At 45.3% G+C, this 13,883-nt stretch overlaps 1 protein-coding gene across 2 annotated transcripts in view; it reads right to left on the reverse strand.

Annotated features, from left to right (window-relative positions):
* Window positions 1-9,561, reverse strand: part of LOC115481617 (NXPE family member 1-like) — an 89,365-nt gene extending 79,804 nt beyond the window's left edge. The window contains exon 1 of one of the 2 annotated variants that reach the window (XM_030220901.1): window positions 9,149-9,561. The gene's annotated coding sequence lies outside the window, so the exon portion shown is untranslated. The remainder of the gene's footprint in view (window positions 1-9,148) is intronic. The other variant, XM_030220899.1, reaches the window with a different exon arrangement.
* Between the last annotated feature and the right edge of the window lie 4,322 nt (window positions 9,562-13,883).

Raw genomic sequence — 13,883 nt, forward strand, 5'->3', positions numbered from 1 at the left:
AAAATCGAGTGTAGTACCGGAAGACTGGAGGGTAGCCAATGTTACTCCGATTTTTAAGAAGGGTTCCAGAGGAGATCCGGGAAATTATAGACCGGTGAGTCTGACGTCGGTGCCGGGCAAGATGGTGGAGGCTATTATTAAGAATAAAATTGCAGAGCATATACAAAAACATGGACTGATGAGACAAAGTCAGCACGGATTTAGTGAAGGGAAGTCTTGCCTCACCAATCTAATGCATTTTTTTGAGGGGGTAAGCAAACATGTGGACAATGGGGAGCCGGTTGATATTGTATATCTGGATTTTCAGAAGGCGTTTGACAAAGTGCCGCACGAAAGACTCCTGAAGAAATTGCTGAGTCATGGAATCGGAGGTAGGGTATTATTATGGATTAAGAACTGGTTGAAAGATAGGAAGCAGAGAGTAGGATTGCGTGGCCAGTATTCTCAGTGGAGGAGGGTAGTTAGTGGGGTCCCGCAGGGGTCTGTGCTGGGTCCGTTGCTTTTTAATGTATTTATAAATGACCTAGAGATGGGAATAACTAGTGAGGTAATTAAATTCGCCGATGACACAAAATTATTCAGGGTCGTCAAGTCGCAGGAGGAATGTGAACGATTACAGGAGGACCTTGCGAGACTGGGAGAATGGGCGTGCAAGTGGCAGATGAAGTTCAATGTTGACAAGTGCAAAGTGATGCATGTGGGTAAGAGGAACCCGAATTATAGCTACGTCTTGCAAGGTTCCGCGTTAGGAGTTACGGATCAAGAAAGGGATCTGGGTGTCGTCGTCGATGATACGCTGAAACCTTCTGCTCAGTGTGCTGCTGCGGCTAGGAAAGCGAATAGAATGTTGGGTGTTATTAGGAAGGGTATGGAGTCCAGGTGTGCGGATGTTATAATGCCGTTGTATCGCTCCATGGTGCGACCGCACCTGGAGTATTGTGTTCAGTACTGGTCTCCGTATCTCAAAAAAGATATAGTAGAATTGGAAAAGGTACAGCGAAGGGCGACGAAAATGATAGTGGGGATGGGACGACTTTCCTACGAAGAGAGGCTGAGAAGGCTAGGGCTTTTCAGCTTGGAGAAGAGACGGCTGAGGGGAGATATGATAGAAGTGTATAAAATAATGAGTGGAATGGATCGGGTGGATGTGAAGCGACTGTTCACGCTATCCAAAAATACTAGGACTAGAGGGCATGAGTTGAAGCTACAGTGTGGTAAATTTAAAACGAATCGGAGAAAATTTTTCTTCACCCAACGTGTAATTAGACTCTGGAATTCGTTGCCGGAGAACGTGGTACGGGCGGTTAGCTTGACGGAGTTTAAAAAGGGGTTAGATAGATTCCTAAAGGACAAGTCCATAGACCGCTATTAAATGGACTTGGAAAAATTCCGCATTTTTAGGTATAACTTGTCTGGAATGTTTTTACGTTTGGGGAGCGTGCCAGGTGCCCTTGACCTGGATTGGCCACTGTCGGTGACAGGATGCTGGGCTAGATGGACCTTTGGTCTTTCCCAGTATGGCACTACTTATGTACTTATGTAACCACTCTGAATACTGCCAGTATCCACTGCTACTATGACTGCTCCCCTCCCCCTCCCCCTCCTGTACCTACGTTTGCAGTTCATTGTACAGTTGAGCAAGCATTAGCAAATCTTGTGAAATAACTACATGCATGAAAGGGGAACTTGTTAATGGGTCAGAGAAGAAGCTCTAACTTCCTTTTTTTTTAACAATCTGTCCTTTCTGCTTCTGCAGATTGTGGGGGAAAAGGAGTAGAAGAGGACGGAATTCCCACAACATAGACATATTTATTAATGAGCAGAAATGACCAGGGCCGTGCCAACACGGTAAGCAAGGTAAGCACGGCAGGGGGCGCCGTCCTCTGGGGGGCACCGCCGCACCGTGCTTACCTCGCCCTCCCGCTCCCATGTCCCACTGCCTGCCCTCTTCTCCCCCCCCCCCCAAGATCCCTTTCCTTTTTTTTTCCTTTTAAATTTACCTCCGTCCGGCAGCACAGCGTCAGTGAAGGAGGCGACGCTCCCGACGTCTGTAGCCAGCCTTCCCTTTGCTCAGTGTTCCGCCTTCTTCTGACATCAAGGAAATGACATCAGAAGAAGGCAGGACACTGAGCGAAGGGAAGGCTGGCTAGAGACGTCGGGAGCGCCACCTCCTTCACTGATGCTGCGCTGCTGGACGGAGGTAAATTTAAAAGAAAAAAAAAGGAAAGGGATCTTGGGGGGGGGGGGGAGAAGAGGGCCCCGGCGGGCAGTTGGGACATGGGAGCGGGAGGGCAGGGGAGAGAGAGGAGCATGGATGGGAGGGGAGAGAGGAGCATGGATGGGAGAGAGGGGAATTGCTGGATAGAGATGAATGGAGGGAGCAGGGGACAGATGGGCATGGATGGATATGGATTGCAGGGCTCAGGGAGAGAGGGGAATTGCTGGATAGGGATGAATGGAGGGGGCAGGGGACAGATGGGCATGGATGGATATAGATTGCAGGGCTCAGGGAGAGGGGAATTGCTGGATAGGGATGAATGGAGGGGGCAGGGGATATAGAGCAAGAAATGAAGAAGAAATGAGGAAAGTAAAGAAATAAATGGAAAGGAAGCTCTGGAAACGGAGTTAAGAGGACAGATAGCAGCAGAATCAGATACTGGGCCAGCATGATCAGAAAAAGAAAGTCACCAGACAACAAAGGTAGAAAAAAAAACATTTTATTTTCATTTTAGTGTTTGGTATATGTCCACTTTGAGAATTTACATCTGCTATCTTATTTTGCAATGTATAGCAATTTGTTTCTAAGAATATTGCTGACAATTCCTGTCAGTGTGGCAAGTGGTGAGCGATCATTTTTACAGGGGGGCGGGGCAACTGATAGTCTGCAGGGGGGCGCCAGAGACCCTAGGCACGGCCCTGGAAATGACTTCTGTTCCATGCTTCTGAATCTTTTCATTCTCTCACCTTTCCTTCTCTCCTGTCACTTTCTCTCATCTCTCTCTTTCTCTCTGTTTTTCTCTCTACTCCTTCTTGACACTCATCTTTTCATTCTTTTCTGTTTCCCATTCTTTCAGATTGCATCAAGTTGTCTAACTTTCCAAAAGTGTATTTTGCTTAGTGGCCTTGTGTCCAGAGCTGCTGTATTTATTCTCCAAGCGTGGGTTTTTGAATTGTCCCTTTGCATCTTTCTTTTTTATCTTTCACTCATCCTTTTCTCCAGATCTCTTTCCATTCTCCTTCTCTTCCCTTTTCTCCTCTATCCTCATTTTCCCTTTTCTCTTTCCACATAATTCTCCTCCACTTTCCTGCCTGTCTCTTTTTCCATGTCTTCCTCCTCCCCCTTTCTAAGGTGGCTATCCATGAGACATGGTGTAGGTTAATACAGGGTTTGTTCACATGTAGACATAAAATACAATAAAATTATGTGAACTTTGCAAACCAAGATAAAACTTTTAGGGCCCAATATTCAAAACAATTTAACCAGTTAGAAGAAGCTGGCCATTTAAATCACCTGCCCGGGGCGAATCAGGTATATAAGTGCCCTCTCCATATTGCACAACACTATTGTAACTCCACCAAAATATAAATCATAAGCCACTTTCAACCAAAATTTGTTTTGGATAATAGTGGGATACAAAAATGCATAAATAAATAACCAGATAGTACTGCTGAAAATGCCCGGCCAGTGCTCAAGCTAAAACCAGCTATTTTGGGTACATTCTGGGGGCAAAGTTGTCACTTAGCCGGTTAAGTGTCAATATCTGAAGCTTAAACAGTTAAGATAACCGCATAAATAAGACTGCATTTTATAGTTTATAGTTTATTAGTACTTGTTAGACTGCTCTAACTGACGAGCAGAGCTGGTGTACGGTATTAAAATACAAAAACGAGGAAAACAGGAAGGAACTCCAATAAATAATAGGATAGCGTTACACTCATACCAAAGAAAAGGGAAGGCTAGGAGGAGGGAAACCCCCACAGGAGGGGGGAGGGAATTAGGGAAAGTGGGGAAACATCTATTTCCACCCAACCGACATCAATTAATACACTGCTTCTTCATAAGCCTGCTTAAATAACCAGGTCTAAGTGATCCTATCTTTATGCGGTTCTTAACCAGCTACGATTTAGCTGCCTTCTTATACTCGAAATTCAAAGCCAGAGCATGGACATGGCCCGGCATTGAATTTCTAGGTTTAACTCTGGTGGGGTTCAGCAAAATTTTAATTACTACCAGCTGAATATCAAGCCCTTGATATTTATTTGTTCAAGATGTAATTCTATAAGCAGGGGACTCCCTGTGTGTGGTGAAAGCGTATTCTATAATGATGTCGCTATAGAATGCTAGCTTAACCAGGTATCAAGACACCTAAAATCTAGGTGTCCGTACTTATATCAGCTGTCGACCTGGTGAAACTGCGGGCACCCAAATGTAGCAAGGATATTCCTATGGGTCCTGCTGCAGATAACTTGAGCTAAGCTTTAGTAAAAGACCATCTGTATTCTGTAAGTGACATTCGTAAGTGGCAGTCTTGCCCATGCTCTGGTCTCCTTGCATTTAAGCACTAGTCCCTGGATTCTATATATGGCACTAAAAGATACGTGCCGAATTTTGCGCGCGATCCTGGGATATGCACGTATGACTAATGAGCCAATCAGTGATGATAATTGGCCAATAACAATTACTATTACTACTACTATTAAACATTTCTATAGCGCTACTAGACTTACGCAGTGCTGTACAAATTAACATGAAAAAGACAGTCCCTGCTCAACAGAGCTTACAATCTAAATTAATTGTCAGAATTAATTGGCAATAATTGGTATCATGAAACGCCGAGCCACCCATGGCTACCCCGCGGCCACCTAGAGTATCTATCCCTAGCACAGCTCAGGTCCGCCTGCACCTGCGACTTGTGCTCTATACTAGCACCCTCCTCCCACCAACTGTGTCTCAACCGCCTCTGGGCAAGTCTCCCGCTCTCAAATTATCCCCAGTGATTTCTAGGTTACTGGAGGTCACACTCCCAGTGGTCCCACAGTTCCCAGAAAGCACAGACCCAACACATAAACCACCAGGATTCTCAATTAGTCCAGACAAGCAGGAGCAATAAACTGAAAAATTAGAATAATGAACGGAAAAGGTGCAAACAGCAAAACAATAACAGGCAACTGAAATATGGATCGATTATAACACTATCTAAACATTTGTATACTATCTAAATAGTACCTGTGAAGAACAGGACATAAAGCTAGCTGCTCACAAGTTATCAAATATAACTTTGCTGAGACCCTGTAAACAGTTATATTTAATAACTAGACTGGAGCAAAAACCAGTACATTCTAGAAGAAATTGAGCTCCTGGGCCAATCAGAGCCCAGAACAACAAGTTTTCAAAAATAGCTGGCCACATCACTGCAGGTCTTTTCTCTGTTACAGCTTTAAACATAAACATGCACCACCTGCTGGCCAAACTGGAGAAATACACTTCAAGAATTAAAGCAGTTTTACAGACTTAAAAAATCCACTGTTTTTTTTTTTTTGTCACAATTGGAATTAACGCATACATCTTTTTAGGCATATTCTACAAAGAGGCATGCGTAAATCCTAACACGCGTAGCTGTAAAGGAGGCACGGCCATGAGAGGAGTGTGGGCATTCCAGGTGCATTCCACAAATTTACATGTGTGGTTATAGAAGTCAGGGGGACACACCTACATTTAATCACAGGTATTTACACCTGGTTTTTGGTCCTATGCACTATTCTATACACCGTGGCTAACTTCAGGCATGGTTTATAGAATAGCTCAAAGCACTATTTTTGGATATGCCTAAGTAAGCAAGTAAAGATAGGACAATGAAAAGGCTGAATATCAGCCAGTGCCCAGTTAACTTCCAGGTCAGCACACATACCTGGGAGTTGCACATGCCTCAGTATTACATATCTGGAGTTAGTTCAGTTCACTGCTGTGAGCAGCTTGTAAGCCGATTACCACCATGGGCTGAATATTGGTCTTGTATTTTTAATATGTCAAGAACTAGATTGTTCATAGTCTATTTCTAAAAGACAAGTAGGTGCCTATTTAGTACATAAGTAATGCCACACTGGGAAAAGACCAAGGGTCCATCGAGCCCAGCATCCTGTCCATGACAGCGGCCAATCCAGGCCAAGGCACCTGGCAAGCTTCTCAAACGTACAAACATTCTATACATGTTATTCCCGGAATTGTGGATTTTTCCCTAGTCCATTTAGTAGCGGTTTGTGGACTTGTCCTTTAGGAAACCGTCTAACCCCTTTTTAAACTCTGCCAAGCTAACCGCCTTCACCACATTCTCCGGCAACGAATTCCAGAGTTTAATTACGCGTTGGGTGAAGAAACATTTTCTCCGATTTGTTTTAAATTTACTACACTGTAGTTTCATCACATGCCCCCTAGTCCTAGTATTTTTGGAAAGCGTGAACAGACGCTTCACATCCACCTGTTCCACTCCACTCATTATTTTATATACCTCTATCATGTCTCCCCTCAGCCGTCTCTTCTCCAAGCTGAAAAGCCCTAGCCTCCTTAGTCTTCATAGGGAAGTCGTCTCATCCCCACTATCATTTTAGTCGCCCTTCGCTGCACCTTTTCCAATTCCACTATATCATTCTTGAGATGTGGCGACCAGAATTGAACACAATACTCAAGTTGCGGTCGCACCATGGAACGATATAACGGCATTATAACATCCTCACACCTGTTTTCCATACCTTTCCTAATAATACCCAGCATTCTATTCGCTTTCCGAGCCGCAGCAGCACACTGAGCAGAAGGTTTCAGTGTATTATCGACGACGACACCCAGATCCCTTTCTTAGTCCGTAACTCCTAACGTGGATCCTTGCATGACGTAGCTATAATTCGGGTTCTTTTTTCCCACATGCATCACCTTGCACTTGCTCACATTAAACGTCATCTGCCATTTAGCCGCCCAGTCTCCCAGTCTCATAAGATCCTTCTGTAATTTTTCACAATCCTGTCGCGAGTTAACGACTTTGAATAACTTTGTGTCATCAGCAAATGTAATTACCTCGCTAGTTACTCCCATCTCTAAATCATTTATAAATATATTAAAAAGCAGCACAGACCCCTGAGGAACCCCACTAACTACCCTTCTCCATTGTGAATACTGCCCATTTAACCCCACTCTCTGTTTCCTATCCTTCAACCAGTTTTTAATCCACAATAGGACTTTTCCTCCTATCCCATGACCCTCCAATTTCCTCTGTAGCCTTTCATGAGGTACCTTGTCAAACGCCTTTTGAAAATCCAGATACACAATATCAACCGGCTCCCCTTTGTCCACATGTTTGTTTACTCCTTCAAAGAATTGAAGTAAATTGGTCAGGCAAGATTTACTTTTATAAAATATAGTGTAAGCAGCATTTCAAGGCATTTTCAGGAGCTCTAGAGCAGGTGTAAATGTCTATGCCAAAATCTGTCAACTCCATTCGTAAATTGTAGTATTTTACAGTCTGTTTGTATATTTGTGCGCTGTTTCTTTGGCCTGATTACTGGTGCTTTATGTCCCAGCAAGAGGACTTCGCTCTGGTGTGGGGAATTAGCTGGTAGTTCCAGCCTTGAGTGAAGCTTGGAGGGCATTTACTCAAACTGGGGCCTTCTTTTATGCGGTATCTGTCCTTTGCAACTCTCCTCCTAAGCAGCTGCATCTAGAGAGCTCTTCGAATTCTGTTTAGAAAGTTATTGACAGCTGATTTCTTCACTACTGCTTTTGGGCCATTGCTGGGTGGGGTTGGCTAAGTAGCCCCCGGGAAGGGGGGTAGTGAGTTAGTGCCTGACTGGTTGTTTGGTTGTCTTTGTTTGAATGTGTTTTCCTATTTATAATGGCATTCTTTTCTGTTTTGATTTGATTTGATTGTACACCGCTTTATTCTTATTTAACGTTAAGTGGTACAGCAAATTTAGGGGTCCTTTTACGAAGCTGCGGCAAAAGGGGGCCTGCGCTGGTGTCAGTGCATGGTTTTGATGCATGCTGAGGCCCCTTTTACTGCAGCAGGTAGCCGTGCGGCAAGTGAAGCATCGCACAACCATTTTGGGGGAGAGCACTTACTGCCACCTATTGAGGATTTAATACTTTCTGGTAGGGGGTCCCGCGCTAACCCGGTGATAATCAAGCAGCGTGCGACACTGTCCAATTACCACTGGGTACACACCGGCGCTATAAAAAATAAAAATAGTTTTGTAGCACCGGACATGACACATGTTGGGTGTAGGAACTACTGCCGGGCTTCTGCGGTAGCCTGGCTGTACTTCCCTTGTAGCAAGCAGTAAGCTTTCGTTGCTCTTACTGCTGCTTTGTAAAAGGACCCCTTAATAAATTGTAATTGCTCATGTTCCATGCAAACTCTACCCCTGTGCACACCTACTGGCAAAGTACAAGCTATCACTTTAAAGTATGCACTTTTCTGCCAGTTGGTATGAGGCTATTTATGTACATATGTCACCACATCCATGACTAAAATAACCCAAAATGGGTGCATACTTTATCATTTAAAGTACTCACCCCCCTTCTTTAGAAAATTACCCTCATACTTACGAATTTTATATATAGTACCCAGATTTGAGTGCTTAAATTTGGACATGATCCCGAGATGCAGAAGCAACTTAGTTGGCTAATGAGCCCTTAACATGCAATAATTTTCTGCTAACAATTATTGATGTTAATTGGTGCTATTTATAATGTTTGGTGCCCAAATCCCATAGCACAACTCAAAAGAGGGCGTTGCTGTGGGAGGGGAATAGGCATGTCAGGAGGGATTCCGAAAAGTTGCATACATTGTTACACAATAAAGGGTCAGTGCATCCAGTTTTGGTGCCAGCATTTACACCAGGTTTCAGCAGGTGTAAGTCTGGCACTCAAAGTTAGAATGTGGAAATCATCGCTAAGTGCGATTCTATAAAGAGAGTTCACCCATTACAAAATCATGCTTAGTGTCGATCTTTTCTGGTGCCCATTTTCGAATGTAATTTATAGAATCCAGCCCATACAGTGTGAATCTGTTTCAGGAATACTCTGGCCTAGGACAGTAAACTCTGAATACCAGATCAAAATATATAAATTTAATTTGTTCACGTTAGTAAAGTTGCTTACCTATAACAGGTGTTTTTGTAGATACCAGGATTAATCAGGAATACTAGCAGATGATATCATCCAGTAGAGCTGGAATGGAACAGCTCTCCCAAAGCTCATAAGTAGTGCAAAAGTCTGAACATGTGTGGCTCCTTCCCACATACGCTGCTCAGTCCTGTCTGCAAGTTCAGTAGTTGAAGAAGACATGCAGCTCTCAGGGACTTAAGAGGAATTGTGTCCCTGATTGATCCTGCAGTCTATGGCAAACACCTGTTACAATGAAGTAACTTTGTTTTTCCATGAACAAGCAACAGAAACAGGTAACTCCGAAGCTCAGGACTACTTCAATACAGATATGTTAACCAGTGATTAAGGAGTGGCTCAACTGGGTAATAAAGAATTGCACGGATTACAAACACAGGTTGGCTAGCACAGCTGGACTGAATGCACTAGTGTTGATTTGTGATTGGTCAGAGCAAGAATGTGAGGTAGAGGCGTGACCTAAGCATTAAGTAGCTGTTTGCATATGATCTCCAGCAAAGCAGATTTGTAAAGAGCTGCAGCAGTCACAGTCACTTTGATATGATGAGTAACTTAGGGCCCCTTTTACTAAGCCACTTAGGCACCTACGGGTGCTCAACGCGCGCCAAAATGGACTACCAAGTGGCTATTGTGGTAATTTCAGTTTTGGTGTGCGTCCACTATGCGTGTCTGAAAAATAATTTTTATTTTTGGACGCACGTAGCAGAAGTGCACCAAGTGGCATCTGACATGCGTAGGTCCTTTTTCTCACAAAAACGTCCAAATCAGCATTTTCAAAACCTCTTTAGACGTTTTTCTCTGAAGTCCGTCAGAAGTGCATCTAAATCTCAAGGGTGTGTGCCAGGGGCGTGTTCAAGGTGGGACTTGGGCATTACTAAGACTTAGATGTTTTTCAGCCATAATGGAACAAAACAAAAATTTTGAGCTACACCTGTTTTTATAACAAATAGCTGTAGTGGGAATTGAACCCAGTACCTCAGTCAAAGTCCACTGCACCAGCCACTAGGCTACTCCTCCATTACACACAAAAAGGTGCCCCAAATGACCAGATGACCACTGGAGGAAATCAGGGATCACCTCCCCTTACTCCTCCAGTGGTCACTAACCTCCTCCCACCCCCAAAAAATGTGATTAAAAATATTACTTGCCAGCCTCTATGCCACCCTCAACCACTGGGGGAGTAAGGGGAGGTGATCCCTTATTCCCTCCAGTGGTCATCTGGTCATTTGGTGCACCTTTTTGTGTGTAATGGAGGAGCCCTGCTCGATACACAGAAGGTTCGAGCTTACCTTCCGGAGACGAAAGCAGACACTCTTGTCACACTCGCTTCCAAGATTCAAGCCTCTCAGCAGGTCACAGCTTGGCAGATGTTGAGATTGTTAGGCCACATGGCTTCCACAGTGTATGTTACACCCATGACACGTCTTCACATGAGATCAGCCAAATGAACCCTAGCTTCTCAGTGGTATCAAGCTCTCTTTGATGATGGACCATTCGATCCAATTTGACTCTGGGACTTCCATTCCAAATTCCTCAGTCACAAAAAGTACTGACAACGGATGCATCTCTCCTGGGATGGGGAGCTCATGTAGATGGGCTTCACACCCAAGGTGTTTGATCCACCTAGGAACGAATCTTCAGATCAACCTCCTGGAGCTGAGGACACATGTCTTTGTTTCTCTTGTGTTGCACAACATGCAAAGTCCTATATCTCTGCTTTCAGTTTGTGTCTGCATGTTGTTTTGTGGTTCCGTATTTTGTATTAGGTGAGAGTCATGTTCTGCACTTGCAGCCAGGGGCGTATCTGGAATCCGGCGGTAGGGGGGGCCAGAGCCAGAGAGGGGGGGCACATTTTTGCCTCCCTCCCCCCCCCCCCGCCGCCGCCGCCGCCGCCTCTCTCCACCCCCTCCCCGCCGTCAACCCTCCCCCGCTGCTTACTTTTGCTGGCGCCGAGGTCCCGACCCGCAGTCTCCGTTTTTCGTCTTCCTCCGTGGCCATGCTTCCAGGAAGTAACGCTGCAGTGCTGATTCGTTGACCCCAGTTCGACGTCTGACGTCAGACGCCGAACTGGATTCAACGAATCAGCACTGCAGCGTTACTTCCTGGAAGCATGGCCACGGAGGAAGACGAAAAACGGAGATTGCGGGTCGGACCTCGGCGCCAGCAAAAGTAAGCAGCGGGGGAGGGTTGACGGCGGGGAGGGGGGCCAGGGCGAAATCTGCGGGGGCCCAGGCCCCTGTGGCCCCACGCAGATACGCCCCTGCTTGCAGCTGATATAAATGATTCTGCTGGCATGTGGTGTGTCTGTATAGGAATCTGTAACAGTCCATCTTGTTTCAGTTTCCCAGTAGCGAGTATGCTGGTGCTCTAATGTATTTCAGTAGCTTGATTAAATGAATTAACTACTTCTGAATGTTACAGGTATGGGTGGGGATGGAATGGATCTTAGCAGGGACGGGTGGGTATTGGTTAGATTCCAGTGGTGTGCCAATGTTTGCACCTTGTAGGTGTGCCCCTAGATGAAAAAGGTTGAAAATCACTGATCTAAATGGATGCACTTGCAGAGCACATCATCCCATTGGTTAGCAAAAAAAAAATAAGAGTGCCACATCCTAAAATTTAATTAGAACCATGTATTACTGCAGTGAAGTCACGCATGCATTAATTTAGAAGCACCATAATTAAAACTTCTTCTTGGTTTGTTCAGTTCTCTGAATACGTCTCTAGCCTGTGGGTGTGGGAAGAATGAGGTGGCAAAGAAAACACTGTATCCCAAGCCCTCTCTGAAGTGCAGAAAGACAGATTTTGGTTAGTTCCATTAAGAAAGCTAAAACAAAATAAAAATTGTAAATCTGTTAACTCTGCATAAGTTGTGGTGTTTCAAACGTGAAGAAAGCAAGTGAGCTTCCTGTTGCATTTTAATACAATAAAACCATAATAGAAAGAAACTCTTTTCAGCCTTTACTTAGAAAAGGGCTAGAAGGCACAAAGGCAGCTTTTCCTCTGTTGTTTTTTCTCCTTCTCTGCTTTCAGGCCTGGATTTATCTCAGTGTCACCCTAACTAAGCCTGTTTACTAAGGTGCGTTAGTGTTTTTAGCACGCATACACTTAGTGCGTGCGCTAACCATGTAGACACCTATAGGGATATTGTAGGCACTTATATATGGTTAATAAGCTGCTTAGTAAACAGGGCCCTAAGGCAGAAAGCCTTGCAGTACAGCCAACTCAGCACAGGGTTCTTTAATGAAATTAGCACCTCAAAAACTGCACAGCATGCTGTAAGCAATGAGCATAATTACTGCTGCCTTAAGTAAAAATCACAGGAGTAATCAGCAGCTCATTGCGAAATGTTATCCATCCATCAATGTGTGAGTGGTGATTGGCTCAGGCACTAACAGGAAGAGTTACAGTTGCAAAAAAAAAAAAAAAAGACCCCCACATAAGTGAAGCTTCTGGCATTGGGCACTCCCTGAACAAATCCTTCAATCCCTGGTGTCTAGAAACACCAGTGGTGGCCCTGTTGTGTTGCGTTCTCGAGGACCTTGGCATTCTGTCAGGCTTCTTCCCCGGGAACCCTGGGTACGTGAGTCCTTGGACCACGGCCGAGGAGCGGCAGTGGCAGGCAAGATCACCTTCGGAGCAGAGAAGAGACAAGGCTGGACTGGAACCCCGGACTGGAGTCCTGCACTGGAACACTCGGGACTGGAACGCACCGGACCGGAACACACTGGAGTAGGCTTCACCTACGCTTAGCTGCCTTTCCCCGAGGGTTGAGCCCTCAGGTTCCAGCAGCCGGTAGGGCTTACAGGAAAACCAGAACTGGAACCAGCAACAGGAACAACCGTAGTCAGGATCCAGCAGTGCTCCCAGGTACCTAGGCTAACGTGAGACAGGCAGGCAGGGAATGTCCGGGTTCTGGCAAAAGTCCGAGACAGGTGGCTGGCAGAGAAGATCTGAGTACAGGCAATAGGCAGAGACAGGTGGCTGGCAGAGAATAACTGAGAATAGGCAATAGGCAGAGAAGGCATGGTCAGGTTCAAAGCAGGAGTCTCTGGGCAGGCGGCTAGCAGAGCAGTAGATAGGTATAGGCAAGGGTCAGAACCAATAGCAAGACTAGGGCTGGAGCTCCAGTAACAAGGAGAACTGGCAAAGGACAAGACTAGGGCTGAAGCTCCAGAAACCAAGGATACCCCACTGGGGAAAACCAGAGGCTAAACTCAGGAGACCTAGAAGCTGTACGCAAGCTAAGAAGCAGAGCAGTGCCCAAGCTAACTAGGCAAACACTAGGAACTCACACAGAGCAAACACAGAAGAACTAGTAAAGCTGTACACAGGCTACCAAGCAAGGCTGTGCCCAAGCTAACTAGTCAAACACTAGGCAATCACACAGAACTGGACAATGTAGCAGTGCACAGAGCACTCTAGCATACCAGGGACGTTATACGATGCAAAGGCAAAGGCTGCAGTCTCTAAGTGATTAATAAAGCCCTTCAACACCAGAGACACAGCTGCAGCAATCTCTAAGTAACTACGGAGGCTGTTCAGGCACAAACCACAGAGCAGGCAGAAAGCACAGTGAAACACAGAGAGGCTTCCCACACCCAAGTGTAGTGTAGTGAAGCAATTAGAGTCATGCTGGAAGCAGCCAGCACACAGAGAGAGAGAGAGAGAGAGAGAGAGAGAGAGAGAGAGCTAACCCAGGCAATACCCACAG

The sequence above is a fragment of the Microcaecilia unicolor genome, chromosome 12, assembly GCF_901765095.1.
Source record: "Microcaecilia unicolor chromosome 12, aMicUni1.1, whole genome shotgun sequence".
Lineage (NCBI taxonomy): Eukaryota > Metazoa > Chordata > Amphibia > Gymnophiona > Siphonopidae > Microcaecilia > Microcaecilia unicolor.